The sequence below is a fragment of the Aquarana catesbeiana genome, linkage group LG03 (genome assembly GCF_042186555.1).
Source record: "Aquarana catesbeiana isolate 2022-GZ linkage group LG03, ASM4218655v1, whole genome shotgun sequence".
Taxonomy (NCBI): Eukaryota; Metazoa; Chordata; class Amphibia; order Anura; family Ranidae; genus Aquarana; species Aquarana catesbeiana.
This window is the reverse complement of record NC_133326.1, coordinates 111686340-111709536: the sequence shown is the minus strand read 5'-3', so window position 1 is coordinate 111709536 and position 23197 is coordinate 111686340. Positions and strand designations below refer to the sequence as shown.

Here is a 23197-nt window from a genome sequence, read left to right as displayed (position 1 = left end):
GGGCTGCTTTTCTGCAAAGGCGACAGGACGACTGCACTGTATTGAGGGGAGGATGGATGGGGCCAAGTATCGCGAGATCTTGGCCAACAACCTCCTTCCCTTAGTAAAAGCATTGAAGATAGGTCGTGGCTGTGTCTTCCAGCATGACAACGACCCGAAACTCACAGCCAGGGCAACTAAGGAGTGGCTCCGTAAGAAGCATCTCAAGGCCCTGGAGTGGCCTAGCCAGTCTCCAGATCTGAACCCAATAGAAAATCTTTGGAGGGAGCTGAAAGTCCGTATTGTCCAGCGACAGTCCCGAAACCTCAAGGTCTGTATGGAGGAGTGGGCCAAAATCCCTGCTGCAGTTTGTGCAAACCTGGTCAAGAACTACAGGAAACATATGATCTCTGTAATTGCAAACAAAGGTTTCTATACCAAATATTAAGCTCTGCTTTTCTGATGTATCAAATACTTATGTCATGCAATAAAATGCAAATGAATTACTTAAAAATCATACAATGTGATGTTCTGTTTTAGATTCCGTCTCTCACAGTTAATGATAAAAATTACAGACCTCTACATGCTTTGTAAGTATGAAAACCTGCAAAATCAGCGGTGTATCAAATACTTGTTCTCCCCACTGTATCTGCAACTTTTCCCATCTTCAGAGGCAAGGCTATTTTTTAACCCTTCTGCTTTTCACCTTTGTAAAAGAGGCCTTAACACAACTTAAGAGAGCACACAGATATTACTGTTCTGACTGTGGCAGAGTTGAGTTTATTCAATGGTGATATAATACTATTTCTTAACAACCCAATCATCACCCTACCCAATTTAACAGCCCTCGTACATCACTTCTAAATCGAAATCTAAGTCTTTACATCAACCATGCTAAATCCAAAATTGTAAATATCTTAAAGCAGAGTTCTACCCGATGCTGTGTTATTAAAAGTCAGCAGCTACACTTTTAATAAACACACATTCACCTGTCCCACGGTCCAGCGATGCGGGCACCCAAAGCCTCGCTCCTCTCCCCCCACCTGTCCACACACTGGGCACCCAACTGACAGCTTGTGGCTTCACAGCCGGGTTGTTGAAGGAGGTTGTTGTCACGCTGCCTGTCGTCAATGGCCGTGCAATCTTCTGGGACCTGTGATGTGTCCCAGAAGATTGCAGGGAGGGAGGGGCCACCTAGGGGGAGAGGAGAAGTTGCCTAGGCAGGCTCGGAGCGGAAGTGGGAGCTGGGTACCTGTCAAAACTAGGTACCCCCCTCAAAAAATGACATGCCAAATGTGGCATGTCAGGGGGTAAGAAGTACTTAAAGCGGAAGCTCTACTTTTGGGTGGAACTCCGCTTTAATACTAGGTCTTTACAAGGCTCTTTCCCTTATTACTGGGAACCCAAATGCCTTTTATACCTGGGAATTTACCTCACCGCTTTTTACCATATACTATATGATGCCAATTATCCACCCCTTTTTGTAAGCTTAACACGGTATTAAACCCAAAAGCAAACAAATTATATTGCAGCTTACCAATTCTTAGATTTTTTTTAGGCTCTTTCCTTTGTCACCTGGTGATCCAGCCAGTAAATCTGTTCTTCATCAGAACAAGCTCTCCTGCAAATACATCAGTTAGAGAGATGAGGTAAACCATTTACCACTGACAGGGTGCTTACAATAATCATCTTTTATTTATTCTTGTAAAACCTTCACTCCAATGGTTTCCGCTGCTGTCTATGAGCCAATAAGGAGAAAGTGAAGAGAGTCTCTGCTCTCATGCAAACCACTGGATCGGGCTCAAGTACAAGGGGTATGTATGTTGGGGGGGGGGGCATGCAGAAGGTTTTTTTTTACCTGAACCACTTCCCTACGGGACAATTCTGACACTTTTCACATACACGTGAAAATACAATTTTTTTGCTATTTAATTACGTATAACACCCAAACATTCTATATATATTTTTTTAAAATGAGGGGTGTAGTACGCTTTTTGGGAAAAATACACTGTAATGCATTTTATTGCACACAAACACAATACCTAATTTTTCGGTATAAAAGACAATGTAACGCCGGGTAAATAAATACCCAAAATGTCACGCTATAAAATTGCGTACACCCATGGAATGACGCCAAACTAAGATACTTAGTTCTCCTTAGGAGACACTTTAAACGCCTTTACAGGTTACCAGTTTAGAGTTACACAGGAGGTCTGGCGCTAGAATTATTGCTCTTACTCTGATGTTCCCAATGATACCTCTAATGTGTGTTTAGATAGGTGTGTGTGGGATTTACTTATGCGTTTTGCGTTTGTGTACAAGTATGGGGGGAGGGGGCACTTTACATTTCTTTATTATTATTATTATTATATCTAAAACTTTTTTTTTACACCGTCTCTATAATTTTTTTTTTTTCGTATTAACTTTATCGCCATCACAAAGGATCTGGGGTCTATTAGATCCCAAATATCTCCTCTGGCCTCCAATGCAGCCAATCAGACACAGATTGATCGGCTGCTTTCCTGGCAGCTAACGGCCAGGCAAAGAGACAAAATTGGAAGTGACAATAATCTCTCTCACTCTGTCTAGTGCAGCCTTTTTTGCCAGTCACATTGCTCCAGGACCCCGCTACTGAACGGGAGAGCCTGGGGAAGGCAGCAGCAGGAGTAACTGTGCAACCACTCAAATCACTTCTGCTTAAGAGGGAATCGCTGGCTGAAAATTTTGATACCGGGATGATGCCCCGTAGCTGGTGGTATAACCACTTCAACTCAAGGATGTCCATGGATGTCCTTGGGCAGAAAGTGGTTAAAGCGGAGTTCCACCCACATTTTCTACTCCTCAGCATCCCTCACTAATCTGTGCACTAGAAACAAATTGGCATTTTTTTCTGCATCACTGTATAATTCCTGTATTCATTTTTCACTTCCTCCTTCTCGGCCACGGCCTCACGCGTCATTTCCGATTTTGCAATGCAATACTGGTATATGTCTGATGACCTGCAAACTATTACACTGCTTTTCTGCACTGAGCATGTTGGGTAGCCAGAATGCACTTGAATACATGAGGAGATACAGTCTGGCTTCAGATGCCCACACAGGAGATGGCTGCGGTCTGCTGAAAGTTTATAAATTAAGAAAACAATGCTGCAAAAATAAAAAACGGACCTTAGTTTACAGCATAACTTTACTAGAATACGAATCGACTTGATTTAAACCAAATTCACCCTGCTTGAACCTTCATACCAACAGATAAATCACAGAGCTATCCTATTTATACAAAATAGTAAAAATACTCATGGTTCAACAACAGGGTGCTTTCACATCGAGGCATCGGCAGTAAAGCGCCGCTGTTTTTAGTGGCACTTTACCGTAGTATTTGCAGAGGTTTTCGCCCACTAGCAGGGCGCTTCCCATTCGTTTCAATGGGCAGGAGTGGTGGAGGAGCGGTGTATACACAGCTCCAAAGATGCTGCTTGCAGGAGTTTTTTTTAATGTCCTGCCAGCGCATCGCCTTGCTTTCACACTGAGACTGCAGGGGAGCCGTTTTTCAGGCACTTTACAGTCGCTATTTTTAGCCCAAAAGCGCCTGAAAAATGCCTCAGTGTGAAAAGGGTCTAAATTGATATCAATAATAATAATAATAAAGTCTCTCTCTCTCTCCGTCTCCAGTTCATGCATTTTAAAAAAAAAAAAAAAAAAGAAAGAAAAAAAAAAAAGAGCTCAGTGCTTAAAGAATCCACCAATAATTCCTGTAAACACTCCGTTGCCCGCTCTGTTCATCCACACTCACCAGAGGTATGTGGCTCTCAGTATTAGCACAAGAGTCAACCAAGCATCCTTTTACCTCCACTCGCAGATCTATCACTCAGCTGGTTAGGCATGGGTTTATTCCATATACAAGTTGTCGATCAGTACCACAGTCCTCCGGCAGGCATAAGGAATAGCAAGGGGAAAGCTACAACAATTTAGTAAACCAAAGCATTTACATAAGCATGTAATTGCATAAAAACCCAGAAGCTCTGTTCCACTGTGCGATGCACGGGTCGGAAATGAGGTCACCGAGATACGGGTGTACTGGGAGAGATCTGCGAGTGGAAATAAAAGGGATCCTTGAATTGACTCCTGTGCGAACGCCGAGAACCATATACCTCTGATGAATATAGGAGCGCACAAGGTGGCCCACAGATTATTCATGGGAACAGTCATGGACATATTCACTTTTGCACTATACTGGTGGACTCTTAAGCACTGAGCACTTTTTTATGCAGGAATTGGAGAGATCTACTTTATTATTGTTATTATTAATCAAAATTTATTTTGAACCATGAGTATTTTCTTTCACTATTTTGTATAAATAGGATAGTGCTATGATTTTCTGTTGGTATCACTATAGCACTGGTACCGGACTCCAACTTGAACCACACTCCAAGTCACATGGTATCTTGTTATCAAGGTTATCCAGAGCCAGGGTCCTATAATTATAGATGGTAGACCTGCCAAATTGTTCAAACATTATGAACTCAAGTCTATGATATGCTTTCCCCTCTCTTTCACTGTTTGCCATTACTATCCCAGCACCACCTGGTGAAGCTTTACTTAAAGCTGGATAGTCTTACGAAAAACCAATTTAGGTTAATGACACATATTCTCATGGCAGCTAAGCAGACTATAGCAAAAGCATGATTGTTGGATTCCTTCTCCATAAAAGCTCTGAAAAACAAAATATACTGGACTTTCACTAATGAGAAACTGATGGCAAAAAGTCCTAAACACAATGACCAGGTTTTACAATATGTGGGACCCATGGGTCTCATTTCCTGCCCACAGACTTTCACAGATGTCCGATGGACCTATGAGATATGTAAGCTAATGCTCACTAAACACACAACAAACCTTACACGGGTTCTGAGGTACTCCCCTTCCCTTATTCCTTTTCTATGTTACTCACTCTTACATACTGAAGTATGCAGGTTCTCTCTATTCATATAACTATGTTTAACTGACCTGTTATATTAATTTATTTGCAGATTATCCCTGATGTCACACTTTTAACCTACAGTATAGGTGTATATGATGACACCAACGACTTTGTTGTCTCAAAGGCTTGCGTACTTTATTCTTTTTCACAATAAAAATTAAAGAACGAAAAAAAGGTACTTTGCAAGTGAACAAAAAAAACTATTTATTGAAAGGAGAGAACACTACTCAAGCATTTAAAATGTATGTTGATGACAGGGTTTCTTTATAGAACTTATGGAACTATAGAATTTACCTGTTTCAACTTACAAACATATTCAACTTAAGAACAAACCTACAGACCCCAACTTGTTTGTAACCTGGGGACCTAAAATTGTAAGTTCCTTGAGAGCAGGGACTGATGTGACTGTTCAATACATGTGTAAAGCGCTGCATAAACTCACTGCACTTTATAAGTAACTGTAATAATAATATTGGAAGTATATTGTTTATTTTACATTAACTGGACAACCACGGGCTGATGAACATTGCCTTAGCCATAATTTGAGTACTCCTCAAATTAGCCCAGAAGGATGTACACAACAGCAACCCATGGGACTCAGTTGATTGCTATCAAGCTGCTTGACTATATTGCTAAAAAACTACAAACTTGTCCCTGCAGAGGAGATACCACTCCTTCTACAAAGAGATCCACAGCCATGACTCAAACATATTATCTGCCTTCCCCCATCTCTGCAGATGACAAGAAATCGTGATCTCGATTCAACCCCCCTGACAATCTCTATTGCAGAGTTTGCCGATTCTTTCATATAACAAGTGGAGAGACTTATCTGCTCACTCAGCTGTCAAAAGAAAACATCTGGGGCAGTCTGCCAAGTTTTTAACTAACTCTTCCTTCTTGGATCAAAGGGATGAACTTCTGTGTAAAGAAAAAATCCAGGCAGTCTGCCAAGTTTTTAATCACTGTAAATGCAATAAGTTTAACCACTTAAAGTCTAAATCTTTTTCTGACACTTAAGTTAAAATCAATATTTTTTGCTTGAAAATTACTTGGAACCCCCAAACATTATATATTTTTTAGCTGAGACCCTAAAGGAATAAAATGTCAATTGCTGCAATATTTTATGTCACACTGTATTTGCCCAGCGGTCTTTCAAACAAAATCTTTTGGGAAAAAACACACTTCAATAACAAAATAAAAAAAAACAAAAAAAAAAAAAACGAAACAGTAAAGTTAGCCCAATTTTTTGTTTTAATGTGAAAGATGATGTTTTGCAGCGAGAATTGTGAGAGAATTGTGATCTATCTTCTAAGCAAAAAAATTGTGATTCTCATTTTAGCCAGAATCGTGCAGCTCTAGTCTCTGCTATGATGGAGAACACCCAAGACAAAGGCAGGCGGCCGGGACCGCTTTTACAGCCTTCTTCAAACTAAAACTCTTCTAAAACCAGCACACTCATTGCATCAACATACAGGGGTTGATTTACTAATGATAATAAATAGACTGCACACTTTTCAAGTGGAGTTGCACTCTGCAAGTGCAGTTATTTTCTGTTATAAAGCTCTGCTGATTTCCATCAGCCAATCATGTACGAGTGATAAATGTCCTTTCCTTTTTTATTTTCCATGCACCTGATTGGGTACGCTTTACAGAGTGGAACATTACCACATTACGTTTGTTAATTCACAGGGGTGCAACTACCCTTGCAAAGTGCACAGTCTATTTGCCTTTAGTAAATCAACCCCACCGTCGGAAATTAACAACATTGCTGCTCTCATTATACACATCCACCAACCAAGAAAAAAGATCGCCACATGTTACTCACAGAACTGTGCAGACTCCACACAGATCTGCAATAACTCAAATCCATCTACCAGGAACAAGGCGCCCTTCACAGACCAGATCTTAGAACACGGACAAGCACTCATTATGGAGACTACAATGGGCTATGAAATATGGTACAGCGATGGAAAGGGAACTACATCAGACCATGGTGAACGGTGCAAGTGCCAAGATACAGTAATAGGGAGAGGAAAACATAGGCCTAAGGTGGATAGCACAGTAATGCAACCCACTAACGAGGACTACATTGGGCCATGGTGGATGACAGAATGTACAATCACAAATTTATTGTTTCAGAAAATGATGACCTGAGAAAAGAGTAAAGCTCCATGCACACTGGAGCTCATAAATGACCATTTTTTGGAGTTTGGGCTTTTTTTTTTTTTTTTTTAACAGTCCATAAACTCCACTCTATGTTATCCTATGTGTCCATGCGCACATGGACGTTTCTTAGCTTTTATCAGCAGTGGAGTATATGGGCTGTTCTCTGAACACTATAAAATCGTGTTCAAAGTGCTGTTTTTCTGACGACAAAAAAAAGCGAAAAAACGATAAACGCTGATAAACCCTGATAAACTCTCATAAACGCGCGTTAATTAGCGTTCTATTTTTTCAACGCATCGTGGGAGTTTGGGAATGCATTGTGGGATTTTTGGAGTGTCCTCTGTGTATTTTTATTAAAAAGCTCATAAGGCTAGTACAAAACGCTGTTAAAAGCGTGTTTTTCAACCAGCGTTTTCTGCCAGCAATCTGGTGTCCAGAAAAAGCTTTTTTGAGCTCCATTGTGCATGGAGCCTAAATATTATTAATGTGTGCTAAAGCACCACTCCTATCCAAAAAAAAATCCTTTCTGGTTGAGCAGGGGTCTCCAAACTTTCTAAACAAAGGGCCAGTTTATTGTCCTTGAGACTTAAGGGGGGCCAGACTGACCAGCAGGAGTGGAAATTTAACTGGCATCAGTAGGAGTAAACATTGTCATATTTAGTATTGGGGAGGAATAGTGCCCCATCGCTGTTATCATTGGGAAGAATAGTGCCCCATCGCTGTTATCAGTGGGAAGAATAGTGCCCCATCGCTGGTATCATTGGGAAGAATAGTGCCCCATTGCTGGTATCATTGGGAAGAATAGTGCCCCAACGTTGGTATCACTGGGAGGAATAGTACCCCACTATTGGTATCATTGGGAGGAATAGTGCCCTATTTTTGGTGTCAGTAGGAGAAACTGACATAGTTGATGTCAGTGGGCAGAATAATGCCTCGTATCAGCAGGAGGAATAGTGAATCAAGGGTCAGATAAAAGCAGGCAAAGGGACACATCCAGAGACCACTGGGATAGATAGTCTTGAAGTGATTGTAAAACAACTCATTCAGTTTAACACTGAAATGAAAGGTAAAACATCTGTGTATTGATACATGGCTTTTAATCCTCTTTGGGACTTCCTGACCCAGTGACAACTGCAAAATCCTATTTCTTGTATAGGTGACACAGGTACAAGAAGTAAGGTAAAATCTCTTAATGTGGTGCAAAACAGAGATACAATGCATCCGGAAAGTATCCATAGCACTTCACTTTTTCCAAATTTTGTTATGTTACAGCCTTATTCCCTCCTAACGAGCAGGGCCCACCGATTCCCCCCTGTATTGAATTGTATTGTAATTGTACGGTCTGCCCTAATATTGTAAAGTGCTGCGTAAACGGTTGGCACTATATAACTCCTGTATAATAATAATTCCAAAACGGATTAAATTGATTATTTTCAGCAAAAATTCTACAAATACCCCACGATGACAATGCGAAAGAAGTTTGTTTGAAATCTTTGCAAAATGTATTGAAATTAAAAAAAAAAAATCCTATGTACATAAGTATTCACAGCCTTTGCTCAATACTTCGTTGAAGCACCTTGGGCACTAAAATACAGCCTCAAGTCTTTGAGTTCGAGTATGATGCTACAAGCTTGGCACACCTATTTTTGAGCAGTTTTTCCCATTCTTCTTTGCAGGACCTCTCAAGCTCCATCAGATAGGATGGGGAGCGATGGTGCACAGCCATTTTCACATCACTCCAAAGATGTTCAATTGGGTTCAAGCCTGGGCCACTCAAGGACATTCACAGAGTTGTCCCGTAGCCACTCCTTTGTTACCTTGGCTGTGTGCTTGTCCTGTTGGAAGATGAACCTTCACCCCAGTCTGAGGTCCAGAGCGCTCTGGAGCAGGTTTTCATCAAGGATGTCTCTGTACAATGCTGCATTCATCTTTCCCTCGATCCTGACCAGTCTCCCAGTTCCTGCCACCGAAAAACATCCCCACAGCATGATGCTGCCACCACCATGCTTTGCTGCAGGGATGGTATTGACCAGGTGATGAGCGGTGCCTGGTTTCCTCCAGACATGACGCTATCCATTCAGGCCAAAGAGTTCAATGAGGATTTAAAAATCGAGTGGATTTAAATCAAGCCATTTTACTAGTGATTACTAGTGATTTAAAATTGATTTGATTTAAATCAAATCCACCCTGGTAAATATGATTGGACATAGACAGTATCTTGGGTAGGGAGATATCGGCCCATCCTTTCATGACTTGTTTTAAGGAGAGCACCAAGAAAAACCTATTGTGCAATTGTAAAAATGTGTCAATGGAATAGACTTTGTGTGTAAGTGAAAAAAGTTTAACCCACTTAAAAACTACACCTTTTTCTGACATATGTTGGTTTCAAGTAGGGTTGTCCCGATACCACTTTTTTAGGTCCGAGTACAAGTACCGATACTTTTTTTCAAGTACTCGCCGATACCGATTACCGATACTTTTTTTTAATGTCACGTGACAGTTTTTTTTTTTTTTTTTTTTTTTTTTTTAGGGGGGGGGGGGGGGGGGTGAACGGTGTGTGTGTGTGGTTTTTTTTTTTCATTTACATTTATTATTTTTTACAATTTAATTTTTTTTTTATTCTTTATTGCACTATGTGTGTTTTTTTTTTTAATCAGCCCTGTTGGGGGGCTTTGGTGAGATATCAGGGGTCTTAACAGACCTCTGATATCTCCCCCTTGAGACAGAGAAAGAGGCCGATAGAGATTCCCCAGTCCCTTTCTCTGCAGCCTCAGCTGCACTGACAATGAATGGAGAGAAGACAGCGGCTCCTCTCCATTCATAAACTGACACATCGTAATCACAGGTGATTACAATGTTTCAGTTATGTGAATAGACAGAGTCAGCTGACTCTGTCCATTCACACAGCGGAGAGACAGCAGAACGGAGGGGACAGAGGAAGAGAGAGGGGGACAGCGGAAAGCCGGAACGGATGGGGACAGAGCAACGGAGGGGGACAGAGCAAAGAAGGAGGACAGCGGAGGGGGTCAGAGGAACGGAGGGGGACAAAGCAACAGAGCAGGACAGCGGAGGGGGACAGAGGAACGGAGGGGGACAAAGCAACGGAGCAGGACAGCGGAGGGGGACAGAGGAACGGAGGGGGACAAAGCAACGGAGCAGGACAGCGGAGGGGGACAGAGGAACGGAGGGGGACAAAGCAACGGAGCAGGACAGCGGAGGGGGACAGAGGAACGTTGGGGGACAGAGCAACGGAGCAGGACAGCGGAGGGGGACAGAGGAACGGAGGGGGACTAAGGGGGATGAGGTGACAGTCAGCGGTGATCGTGTGTGGGGGAGTTACAAGCACCGATCACCGCTGTATGTCACTAAAGCAGCTGAAAGCCGCGGGGGGAGAAGCTTGTAACTCCCCCACGCGCCGATCACCGCTGACAGTCAAGGTATCGGTGGAAGCATCGGGAGCATTTGCCCGAGTACAAGTACTTGGGCAAATGCTTGGTATCGGTGCCGATACTAGTATCGGGACAACCCTAGTTTCTAGTTAAAATCATTTTTTTTTTTTTGCTAGAAAATTACTTAGAACCCCTACACATTATAATATATATATATATATATATATATATATAATTATTATTATTAATATTATTATTATTATTACACAGGATTTATATAGCGCCAACAGTTTACGCAGCGCTTTACAATATAAAAGGGAGACAATACAGTTATAACACAATAAAATACAAGAGGATTAAGAGGGCCCTGCTCAAAAGAGCTTACAATCTAATAGGGTGGGGCAGGTGGTACAAAAGGTTGTAACTGTGGGGAATGAGCTGATAGAAGTGGTAGGAGATTAGTTGGAGACGTGATAGGCTTTCCTGAAGAGATGAGTTTTCAGGGATCGCCTGAAGGTAGCAAGAGTAGGGGATAGCCGGATAGATGGAGGTAGCAAGTTCCAGAGGATGGGAGAGGCTCTGAAGAAATTCTGGAGACGATGAGACGAGATGAGAGAGCTTGAAAGCAGGAGGTCTTGAGAAGAGCGGAGAGGTCGATTTGGGTGATATTTGGAGACAAGATTAGTGATGTAGCTTGGGGCAGAGTTGTGAATGGCTTTGTATGTTGTGGTTAGTATTTTGAATTTAATTTGCTGGGTGATTGGGTTCCAGTGTAGGGATTGGAGTATAGGGTTGGCAGACACTGAGCGGTTGGTAAGGTGGATAAGTCTGGCAGCTGCATTCATGATAGACTGAAGAGGGGATAGCCTATGGAGAGGTAAGCCAATGAGAAGGGAGTTGCAATAGTCAAGGCGAGAGATAACAAGGGAGTGAATGAGGAGCTTGGTGGTTTCATTTGTTAAAAAGGGGCGAATTTTAGAGATGTTACGGAGGTGAATTCTACAAACTTCTGACAACGATTGGATTTGAGGCTGAAATGACAAGTCAGAGTCTAGGATTACACCTAGTACCCTGGCATGAGGGGAGGGACTGAAGGTTGCATTGTTGATTTTGATGGAAAAGTCATGGAGGGGGGCACGGGCGGAGGGGGAATATTAATAGCTCAGTTTTAGAGAGATTTAGTTTAACCACTTGAGGTCCGGGCCATATCCAAATGATGGCTACAGCGCGGACCTCAATCTCCGGGAGGCCGTCATGGGACGCCCTTCCCTTTCCTCGTTGCCCATGCGCGCTCACGTGCGCGCATCGGGGAAATTCTGTGCTGGCCGTGTCCCTTGGACACAGCCAGTCACAGATAGCGGTAAACGGCCAATCACAGCAGCCGTTTACAGCGCGATCGCCGGTGCCAATGAGAGATGATCTCAAATGTAAACATATGAGATCATCTCTCATTGCCGTCTCCCTCTCCTCACACAGAGGCCGCGTGTGAGGAGAGAGAGGATAGCTGCAGTCATCTGTGCCTTCTGTGAGTGTTACAACACATTTTACTGTGATAAAAGTGACCAAACAGTGCCCAAACAGTACAGTGGGATACGTGTCAATCAGTGCCCACCTGTGCCAATTTCTGCCATTGGTGATCAGTGTCCAGACATCTGTGCACATTTGCAATCAGTGCCCACCTGTGCCACCTCATCGGTGCCCACCTGTGCCGCCTCATCGGTGCCCATCTGTGCAATCAGTGCACATCTGTGCCGCCTCATCAGTGCACATCTGTGCCGCCTCATCAGTGCCCATCTGTAACGCCACATCTGTGCCACCTCATCAGTGCACATCTGTGCCACCTCATCAGTGCAATCAGCGCACAACTGTTCCGCCTCATCAGTGCCCATCTGTTCCACCTCATCAGTGACCATCTGTGCCACCTCATCAGTGACCATCTGTGCCACCTCATCAGTGACCATCTGTGCCATCTCATCAGTGCATATCTGTGCCATAAATCAGTCCCCATCTGAGCCGCCTCAGTGCCCATCTGTGCAGCTTCATCAGTGCCCATCTGTGCAGCTTCATCAGTGCCCATCTGTGCAGCTTCATCAGTGCCCATCTGTGCAGCTTCATCAGTGCCCATCTGTGCAGCTTCATCAGTGCCCATCTGTGCAGCTTCATCAGTGCCCATCTGTGCAGCTTCATCAGTGCCCATCTGTGCAGCTTCATCAGTGCCCATCTGTGCAGCTTCATCAGTGCCCATCTGTACAGCTTCATCAGTGCCCATCTGTACAGCTTCATCAGTGCCCATCTGTGCAGCTTCATCAGTGCCCATCTGTGCAGCTTCATCAGTGCCCATCTGTGCAGCTTCATCAGTGCCCATCTGTGCAGCTTCATCAGTGCCCATCTGTGCAGCCTCATCAGTGCCCATCTGTGCAGCCTCATCAGTGCCCATCTGTGCAGCCTCATCAGTGCCCATCTGTGCAGCCTCATCAGTGCCCATCTGTGCCACCTCATCAGTGCACATCTGTGCCACCTCATCAGTACCACCTCATCAGTACAGGCATAGCACACACCTGTGAAGTCGCATCATCACCAGCAAGCATGTCCAAAAAGAGTCTTTTCCGCCGAGGAGGCATACCAGTTTCTTTCCCAGGCCGACGAGAGCAACGGGGAGCTCTCTTGTTCGGATTCCATTTCAAACTCCGATTCTGAGTCGGACGTCAATTATGAGCCAGTCCTCAGTAGTGGAACACTGGGTGACTCAGAGGAGGAAGATATTCAGCCCGCCAAACGAAGGCGTTCTAGTGAGGAGGCAGTGGCATCCAGCAGCACCGCAGTGCCATCCACCAGCACCGTAGTACCTCGGCAAGAAAGGCCAAGGACCCATGCCAGCCTTCCCTATGCCCTTCAAAACCCCTTGTGGCTTTCTCCTAATTCAGGAGAAGCCAACATTCCCCCTTTCACTGCCCAGCCAGGAGTCCAGGTGGACACGGAAAATTTTTCCCCAATCAATTTTTTTGATTTAATTTTTACAGAGGACATGCTATCAACAATTGTGGCCCAGTGCAACCTTTATGCACAGCAATTTATTTTAAATTATCCAACTTCCTATTATGCCCGTCCCTATGAGTGGAGAGACCTAATGGTGGAGGAGTTGAAGGTTCTTTTAAGCCACATATTTTGTATAGGATTCACCAAAAAAACCACCTTGAATTTCTATTGGTCAGCCCACCCCATCCACCACATGCCAATCTTCTCCAAGGTAATGCCCAGAACCAGATACCAAATGATGAGGTTCCTTCATTTCCATGATAACACCCAGTGTCCTCCCTGAAATGACCCAAATTATGACAGGCTTTTCAAAATTCGGCCAATATTAAATTATTTTTCTGAAGTATTCCCCCAGCTGTTTACCCTGGACCAACATATATGTGTGGATGAGTCCCTTGTTACATTTAGCGGCAGGCTTAAAATTAAGCAATTTATCCCCAGCAAAAGGGCCCGCTATGGGGTGAAGGTGTACAAATTATGTGACCGAGTCACAGGGTACATGTATGCCTTCAAAGTGTACGAAGGGAAGGACACCCAGCTGCAACCCCCTAATTGCCCGGACTACTTGGGATCAAGCGGGAAAATTGTTTGTGACCTGATATACCCCCTACTGGAAAAAGGCTACCACCTGTATGTAGACAACTTCTACACATCTCTGCCCCTGTTCCACAACCTTCACCGGAAGAAGACGCTTGCATGTGGCACCGTAAAAAGGAACCAGAAGGGCTTTCCTCAAAGTCTTGTCAATAAGAGGTTGAGGAAAGGAGAAACGGCAAGTCTGCGGAACAAGGAGATTTTGGCAGTGAAGTGGACAGAAGAGATGTCTACATGTGGTCTTCAATCCACAATGATACCTTCGTGGAAATCCCTAGAAGAAATTGCCCCATCAAAAAACCAAAATGCGTTTATTAATATAATTTGTTCATGGGGGGAGTCGACTTCAATGACCAAATGTTGGAACTATACCTTGCCACAAGATGGACATACCATTGGTATAAGAAAGTGGCAATTTATTTTTTTCAATTGGCCATATACAACTCATATGTCATTTACCGCAACTCCACCCAAAACCCCAAAAGCTTCCTTGGCTACCAGGAGGAAATTTACACTGCCCTTATATTCCCGAACGGCCCCCCAGAAAATATCCGATCAGATGTTCTTAGTCGACTCTCCAAACGCCACTTTCCAGATAGACTCCCTCCCCAACAGGCCAACGACGTAAAAAAAAATGTAAGGTGTGTACCAGAGCACTACCCTACTCAAGCAAGAACGTAGAAGAGCGGAAAGAGCATGGAGAAGAAATCCCACCAAGGAAAACCATGCTAACTACAAAGCACTCACTGTGAAATACCACAAGGCAATCTTCAAAGCCAAAAAAGAACATTTCTCAGACACCATCTCATCCGCCTTAAACCGTCCGCGGGAACTTTTCAAAATAGTTGCTCAGTCAATGAACCCGACCTGCTTAGAGCCCCCAGGAAACGATACTCAAGAATTCTGCAATGAGTTATCAGACTTCTTCATCGACAAAATCGACAACATTCGGAAATCAATCCATCAGAAAACAACAACCAACCTCACTCAACCAAAGCAAAAAGAGGATAGCGACACGAACATCACTCAACCACCGAATTTCTTTTTGTCCCCAATCACCGTAGACACGACTAAAATAATCATTAGAAGCCTTCGAGACAGCACATCACCGAACGACATCATCCCCACTAAACTGCTTAAAGAATGTTCCAACATCTTGGCCCCTACCCTAACACATCTCATAAATCAATCATTCAAAGCAGGGACTGTGCCAACCTCCCTCAAGCAAGGCATCGTCAAACCCCTGCTAAAGAAAGCCAATCTCGACCCTAAGGACCCTAACTGCCGCAGACCAATAACTAGCCTCAACGCCATCTCCAAGATTATGGAGAAAGCAGTAGTACAGCAGCTACAACACCACCTGGACACTCACCAACTCCTGGACCCTCTGCAATCAGGCTTCCGCCCGGGCCATGGCACAGAAACAGCACTTCTCAAAACATGGGACGACGCCCTTGAAGCAGCAGCCGACGGAGAACCGAGTCTCCTGGTACTGTTAGACCTCAGCGCAGCATTCGATACAGTGGACCACAATACTTTACTTGTCCGCCTCGCTGAAGTTGCAGGAGCTACAGGTTCTGCTCTAAAATGGTTTACATCCTTCTTAGAGAATCGCTCCCAGACAGTGAAACTAGGAACATTCACCTCGGAAACCCGGGCAGTCTCCTGTGGAGTCCCTCAAGGCTCACCCTTGTCACCAGTACTATTCAACATATACATCCGCCCACTTCTCAATACCATCAGGAAAACCGATCTTTGCTTCCATTTATACGCTGACAACACCCAACTCTACCTTCGCATCAACGGACAAAAAGACCTTCATCAGCAATTACAGAAATGCCTCACCTTAATAGATGACTGGATGACCACTAGCTCCCTCAAACTCAACGGATCAAAAACAGAACTTCTTCTCCTACAAGCTAACAAAAATTCCAAAATAAAGACTCCATGGACACCTCCCACCATACTTGGACAGACCATCTCTCCGGGCACCAAAGCCAAAAGTCTCTGAGTCATTTTTGACTCAGGAATGACATTGGATGCACAAATAGGATCAGTGGTGAGCGGATCCCACCATCTCCTCCGCCAGCTACGTAGACTCATCTCCTTCATCCCAGAAGAGGACAAAGCGGCAGTTGTGGGAACAATCATCAATTCCCGTCTCGACTACGCAAATTCGCTCTACGTAGGACTACCCCAATATCAGCTTGCGCGCTTACAACTCATCCAAAACACGGCGGCAAGACTGTTAACAGGAAAAAACCCTGGGAATCCATCTCCCCCTCCCTAAAGAGCCTACACTGGCTAACCGTGAAGAATCAGATCACATTCAAGACCCTCTGCCTCACCCACAAATGCATACAAGGAAACGCCCCACTATATCTCCGCGAGAAAATAAAACACTACACACCGAATCGCAGTCTTCGATCAGCTAACCAAAACCTCCTTACCATTCCCAAATACCGCTACAAAGCAAAGGGAAAACGAAGATTCGCAGTCCAGGGACCTCGACTATGGAACGCTCTTCCAACCAATATCCGCATGGAAGTAAACCACCAGGCCTTCAGGAAAAAATTAAAGACCTTCCTTTTCTGAGAAGCTGACAACAGAGAATGCACCCAGCGCCTTGAGGCGATTCAGTTCGCATTTGCAGCGCTTTACAAATCATTCATTCATTCAGAGCAAGTGTCAGAAGAGACACATCTTATTACTGTGCCCAATGTCCTTCTGAACCAGGCCTCTGCATAGGTGAATGTTTTCACCGTTACCATACTTCAATAAATTATTAGTGAAGTATGGTAACGTAATCCTCAGTTCCTGCCTTAACACACCTTCACACCCCTTATGCCACTGCCTGCTCTGTAACTGACCCTGGCCTGTTATTCGACCACGCTTCTGCCTGCCGATTCTGTACATACTGCTGCCTGATCTGGAACTGACCCTGGACTGTTATTCAACCATGCTTCTGCCTAACGATTCTGAACATAACGTTGCCTGATCTGGAACTGACCTTGCACTGTTTGACCATGATATTTGCCTGCCTCTTGGACTGATCTTGTACCCTGCAACTGGACTAGTGGGATTCAACACAGGGGTCTCACATATGTGAGGGGCTCCAGAATTGTTTTTCTGGATGAAGAAAACAATTTTTTTTGTTTTCTCATTCCTAGATTAGGGTCTGGAGACTCAGAGGCTTCAAAGAGATTTGGGTGGGAGAAGCCTCTACCCCTGTCCCCATTCTGTCCTGAACGAGGCCCTACTGCTGCCTGTAGGACTTACTGCTATTATGTCCCTGCCTGTTGCACTGACCACACCACATGTTCCTGCCTACTACCAGGACCAATATTTATGGCACTTCTGACAATATCTCTGCCTGCACTAACCCTGGACAGTATCCCTGCCTGCTGCCTGGACAATTGTGTTTGCCGTTGCTGACCAAGTCCCTGCCTGCTGCCTGGACCAGTGCTATCCTCCTGTGTACAACTGCGCTACTACAACCACAGGTAATCTTTTGTTTACACTTTGCTCAGCATAATGTATTTTGGGGTGTAATTCTTGGTATGTGCATGCTATGTGTCCCTGGAACACATGACGGTGTTCCTTGCATGTTGGATCTCTGTATGTGGTCAGGCTGTGTAGAAGTCTGACACATGTGGTATCGCCATACTCAGGAGGAGTAGCAGAATGTATTTTGGGGTGTCATTTTTGCTATCTAAATGCTATGTGTTGGAGATATCTTATAAACGGACAACTTTGTATTAAAAAAAAAAATGCGTTTTCATTTTTTTTCCACATTTTCCAAAAACTTCTGGAAAAAAATGAACTGTTCAAAAGACTCATTATGCCTCATAGATTATACGTTGGGGTGTTAGCTTTCCAAAATGGGGTCATTTTGTGGGTGTTTCTATTGTTCTGGTGCTCCAGGGCCTTCAAAAGTGTAATAGGTGGTTGAGAAATTAGATGTGTAATTTATGCTCCTAGAACACCTGATGGTGCTCCCTGCATGTTGGGCCTCTGTATGTGGCCAGGCAGTGAAAAAATCCCACACGTGGTATCATTATACTCAGGAGGAGTAGCAGAATGTATTTTGGGGTGTCATTTGTGGTATGCACATGCCATGTGAGAGAAATAAGCTATTACAATGACAATTTTGTGAAAAAAATAAAAATCTTAATATTGCAAAGAATTGTGGGAAAAAATTACAACTTCAAATAACTCACCATGCCTCTTACTAAATACCTTGAAATAACTACTTTCCAAAAAGGGGTCATTTGGGGGGCATTTGTACTTTCCTGGCTTGTTAGGGTCTCAAGAAATGAGATAGGACACCAGTACATCAGATGTGATACATTTTTTATGATTTGCACCATAGCTTGTAGACTCAAACTTTCACACAGACCAAATAATTTCCACTAATTTTGGGTTATTTTTACCAAAGATATGTAGCAGTATAAATTGTGGCCAAAATTTATGAAGAAAAATTAACAATTTGCAAAATTTTATCACAAATAAAGAAAAAATTTTTTTTTTTTCAAAATTTTCAGTCTTTTTTCATTTATAGCCCAAAAAATAAAAAACCCAGAGGTGATCAAATACCACCAAAAGAAAGCTCTATTTGTATGGAAAAAAGGACAAAAAAAATCATTTGGGTAGAGTGTTGCATGACTGAGTAATTGTCATTCAAAATGTGAGAGCACTGAAAGCTGAAAATTGATCTGGACAGTTTAAGTGCCCAGTAAGCAAGTGGTTAAGGAAGTGGTGCGACATCCATGCTGATATGTCAGTTAGTAAGTTAGTAATGCGAGAGGAGACTGAAGGAGTGAGGTGAGGAGTAGACAGATAGATTTGGGTGTCATCAGCGTATAAGTGGTATTGGAAGCCGTGGGCAGTTATTAAGTGACCAAGACCAAGGGAGGAGGTGTAGATTGAGAAGAGAAGGGGTCCAAGAACCGAGCCTTGGGGGACCCCCACAGAAAGGGGCAATGGAGAGGAGGAGACAGAGTTGTAGGTGACACTGAAGGAGCGCTGTGATAAATAGGCAGAGAACCAGGATAGAGCAGAATCTCGGAGGCCAAGGGAATGTAATTTATTGAGAAGGAGCGGGTGGTCAACGGTATCAAAGGCCGCAGAGAGGTCAAGTAGTAGGAGTATGGAGTACTGGCTGTTGGTTTTAGCAGTTAGTAAATCGTTAGTGAGTTTTAGTAAGGCAGTTTCCGTGGAGTGCTGCGAGCGAAAGCCAGACTGTAAGGGGTCAAGAAGGTTATTTTCATTGAGGTAGGAGCTAAGACGGTTGTAGACTAAGCGTTCTAGAAGTTTAGAGGTGAATGGGAGTAATGAGATGGGTCTTAAGTTGTTCAGGTCGGTAGGGTCCAGTGAGGGCTTTTTAAGAATGGGAGTGATCTGTGCATGTTTTAGAGGGGAGGGGAAGGTGCCACTAGAGAGGGAGAGATTAAAGATGTGGGTGAGGGAGCATAGGATAGAAGAAGAGGGTGACCGTAGCAGTTGTGAAGGAACAGGATTCAAGGGACAATTGGTTAGGTGGGCATCCGAGAAAATTTTTGTAACCTCTTCAGTAGTAGCCAATTCAAAAGAGGAGAGTGTGGAATGTGCTGCTAGGCAAGGTATGTTGGGTGGGGAAGACGTACGCACAGTGGAGATGTCCTCACGAATTGCATCGATCTTGTCTTTGAAGTGATTGGCAATCTCTTGGGCAATGAGTGAGTTAGTGGGTAGAGGGGGTGGGGGACAAAGTAGAGAGTTAAAGGTTGAGAAGAGCCGACAGGGACTGGATGACAAGGAATTAATAAGAGAGACAAAGTAGGCTTGTTTGGCAGCATGGAGGCATGAATTGTATTTTAGAAGGGCAGATTTATATAGGGTGAAGTCTTGCAGGCATTTGGTTTTACGCAACAGTCGTTCAAGAGCATGGAAATGTATATATATTAGACACCCTAGAGATTAAAATGGTGGTTGTTGCAATATTTTATATCACACTGTATTTGCGCAGAGGTCTTTCAAATGCAATTTTTTTGGAAAAAATTACTTTAATGAATTAAAAAAAAAAAAAACACTAACAAGTAAAGTTAACCCAATTTTTTTGTATAATATGAAAGATTTTACGTCGCGAGAATCGCGAAAGAATCATGATCTTTTTGATCTAAGCAAAAAAATTGTGATTCTCATCTTGGCCAGAATCGTGCAGCTCTAGTGGAACAAGCCAAATGGCCTCAAAAAAACAAAACTGAACAGATTAGAACCTTGCGCAGGTGTCTGTGAAACAAGATGGCCATAGGAAGCATCCTCAGTGGCTCTAAAGCAGCCCACAGATGACCCATGGTGGAAGGAAAGAAAAAATAAATTGCTAAATTCCCCCAGCTCTGCCGGTGGAGGGGAGCAGAGAGCCTTCCTGGCTGGCAGAACACAATGAAAAAGATTACTGCTAGCGGCTACAACCGTGGGCAGTAACTATATGCAAAAAATCCCACAGGCTGGGTGTACCCAAGTTGATCAATCAGACTGCCCCTACATGGATCAAATTTTGGCTAGTCCCTGCTGAACCAGCCAAACTTAAATCCCTGTAGTCTGGCTTAAAATCCACTTTGTAAAACATCATAAAAATATACTTGAGCTACTGAAGCCCGACATCGAACATCCCTGATAATACCCACACTCCTAGTAGAAATAGCCATAGCTGAAAGCTGTGAAGCTTTGACCTTTAGACCCCAAGCCTGAAAAATTAGCCGACAGATCCATAGAGAAATGGTAAATTTGCAAGTTGTGTGACCCTTCCTTTGGCCCACAGGAAGCACAAAGAGGGAATCTGACTGACGAAAAGCAGCAGATGACGTCATGGCAACACCTGATAGCATGAACCATATCATAAGTGTGTGCAGTTTGCCCCCGGCATCTGCAGCTTAGAACAGAAAGACAGCAACACAATGTCCTGGCCAAGATGTAATAAGGAAACCACACGACAGCTGTAGAACCACCTTGTCACAGTGGAGCACCAATAATGGTTCCTTACAGGAAAAAGCAGCCAATCCCCAAACTCTGCAAGCTAAAGTAAGAAGAACTTAGCCCTGGTTCACAACTATGCAGGTTGCAGTTTCCATACTCCAGGTGCATATTGCGTTTTTCAATACACGTTTCTTGATCCATTAAAGTCTATGGAACCAAAAACCAGAAAAAAGTCCATGGCCTTTTCCATAAAATGCATAGATGTGAACTACAGCCATAGGAATCTGTGTTGAATGGACTACAGTGTGTTTCTGCAAAACTGAAAACACACAAAAAAAATGCATAGGTGTGAACCAGGCCTGAATAAATATCCTGGATGGGTTCAACAGATACAGTACCTCACAAAAGTGAGTACACCACTCACATTTTTTGTAAATATTTTATTATATCTTTTCATGAGAGAACACTGAAGAAATTATACTTTGCTACAATGTAAAGTAGTGAGTGTACCACTTGTATAACAGTGTAAATTTGCTGTCCCCTCAAAATAACTCAACACACAGCACAGCCATTAATGTCTAAACCTCTGGCAACAAAAGTGAGTACACCCCTAAGTGAAAATGTCCAAATTGGGCCCAATTAGCCATTTTTCCTCCCCGGTGTCAGGTGACTCATTAGTGTAACAGGGTCTCAGGTGTGAATGGGGAGCAGGTGTGTTAAATTTGGTGTTATCGCTCTCATACTGGTCACTGGAAGTTTAATATGGCACCTCATGGCAAAGAACTCTTGAGGATCTGAAAAAATAATTGTTGCTCTACATAAAGATGGCCTAGGCTACAAGAAGTTTGCCAAGACCTTGAAACTGAGCTGCAGCACGGTGACCAAGGCCATACAGCAGTTTAACAGAACATGTTACACTCAGAACAGGCCTCTCCATGGTCGACCAAAGAAGTTGAGTGCACGTGCTTAGCGTCATATGCAGAGGTTGTCTTTGGGAAATAGACGTATGAGTGCTGCCAGCATTGCTGCAGAGGTTGAAGGGGTGGGGGTCAGCCTGTCAGTGCTCAGACCATACGCCACACACTGAATCAAATTGGTCTGCCTGGCTGTCGTCCCAGAAGGAAGCCTCTTCTAAAGATGATGCACAAGAAAGCCCGCAAACAGTTTGCTGAAGACAAGCAGACTAAGGACATGGATTATTGGAACCATGTCCTGTGGTCTGATGAGGCCAAGACAAACTTATTTGGTTCAGATGGCATTAAGCGTGTGTGGTGGCAACCAGGTGAGGAGTACAAAGACAAGTGTGTCTTGCCTACAGTCAAGCATGGTGGTGGGAGTGTCATGGTCTGGGGCTGCATGAGTGCTGCTAGCACTGGGGAGCTACAGTTCATTGAGGGAACCATGAATGCCAACATGTACGGTGACATACTGAAGCAGAGCATGATCCCCTCCCTTTGGAGACTGGGCCACAGGGCAGTATTCCAACATGATAACGACCCCAAACACACCTCCAAGTTGACCACTGCTTTGCTTAAGAAGCTGAGAGTAAAGGTGTTAACTGGCCAAGCATGTCTCCAGACCTAAACCCTATTGAGCATCTGTGGGGCATCCTCAAATGGAAAGTGGAGAAGTGGTCTTTAACATCCATCAGCTCCGTGATGTCGTCATGGAGGAGTGGAAGAGGATTCCAGTGGCAAACTGTGAAGCTCTGGTGAACTCCATGCCCAAGAGGGTTAAAGTGGAGTTCCACCCACTTTTACAACTCTTCAACATGCCTCACTAAACTGTGAATTGTAAACAAATTGGATATTTTTACATTTTTTTTCTCAGCACCTACTGTATATCTGCTGTATTCATTTTTCACTTCCTGCGGCCCATCGCATCATTTCCTGTTTGCAATGCATTCTGGGAAGGGGCGGCAACTTCCTCTGAAACTGCCGTTGCTATGGAAACTTGACCTGAAACCTATTACACTGTTTGTGCTGCACCGAGCATGTGTGAGATCTGCAAGGATGAGATCCAGGAAGAAATACAGTCTGGCTTCAGATGCCCACACTTAAGATGGCCACGGCCTGCCGTAAGTTTATAAAATAACA

The 23197-nt window shown here is 43.8% G+C and overlaps 1 protein-coding gene across 5 annotated transcripts in view; it reads right to left on the bottom strand.

The window, feature by feature from the left end:
• ZNF609 (zinc finger protein 609) overlaps window positions 1-23197 on the bottom strand; it is a 181280-nt gene that overhangs the window by 137474 nt on the left and 20609 nt on the right. For 4 of the 5 annotated variants that reach the window (XM_073618983.1, XM_073618984.1, XM_073618981.1 and 1 more), the window contains one exon: window positions 1517-1600. The exons of the other annotated variant lie outside the window; for it this stretch is intronic. The gene's annotated coding sequence lies outside the window, so the exon portion shown is untranslated. The remainder of the gene's footprint in view (window positions 1-1516; window positions 1601-23197) is intronic. 5 annotated transcript variants of the gene reach the window in all.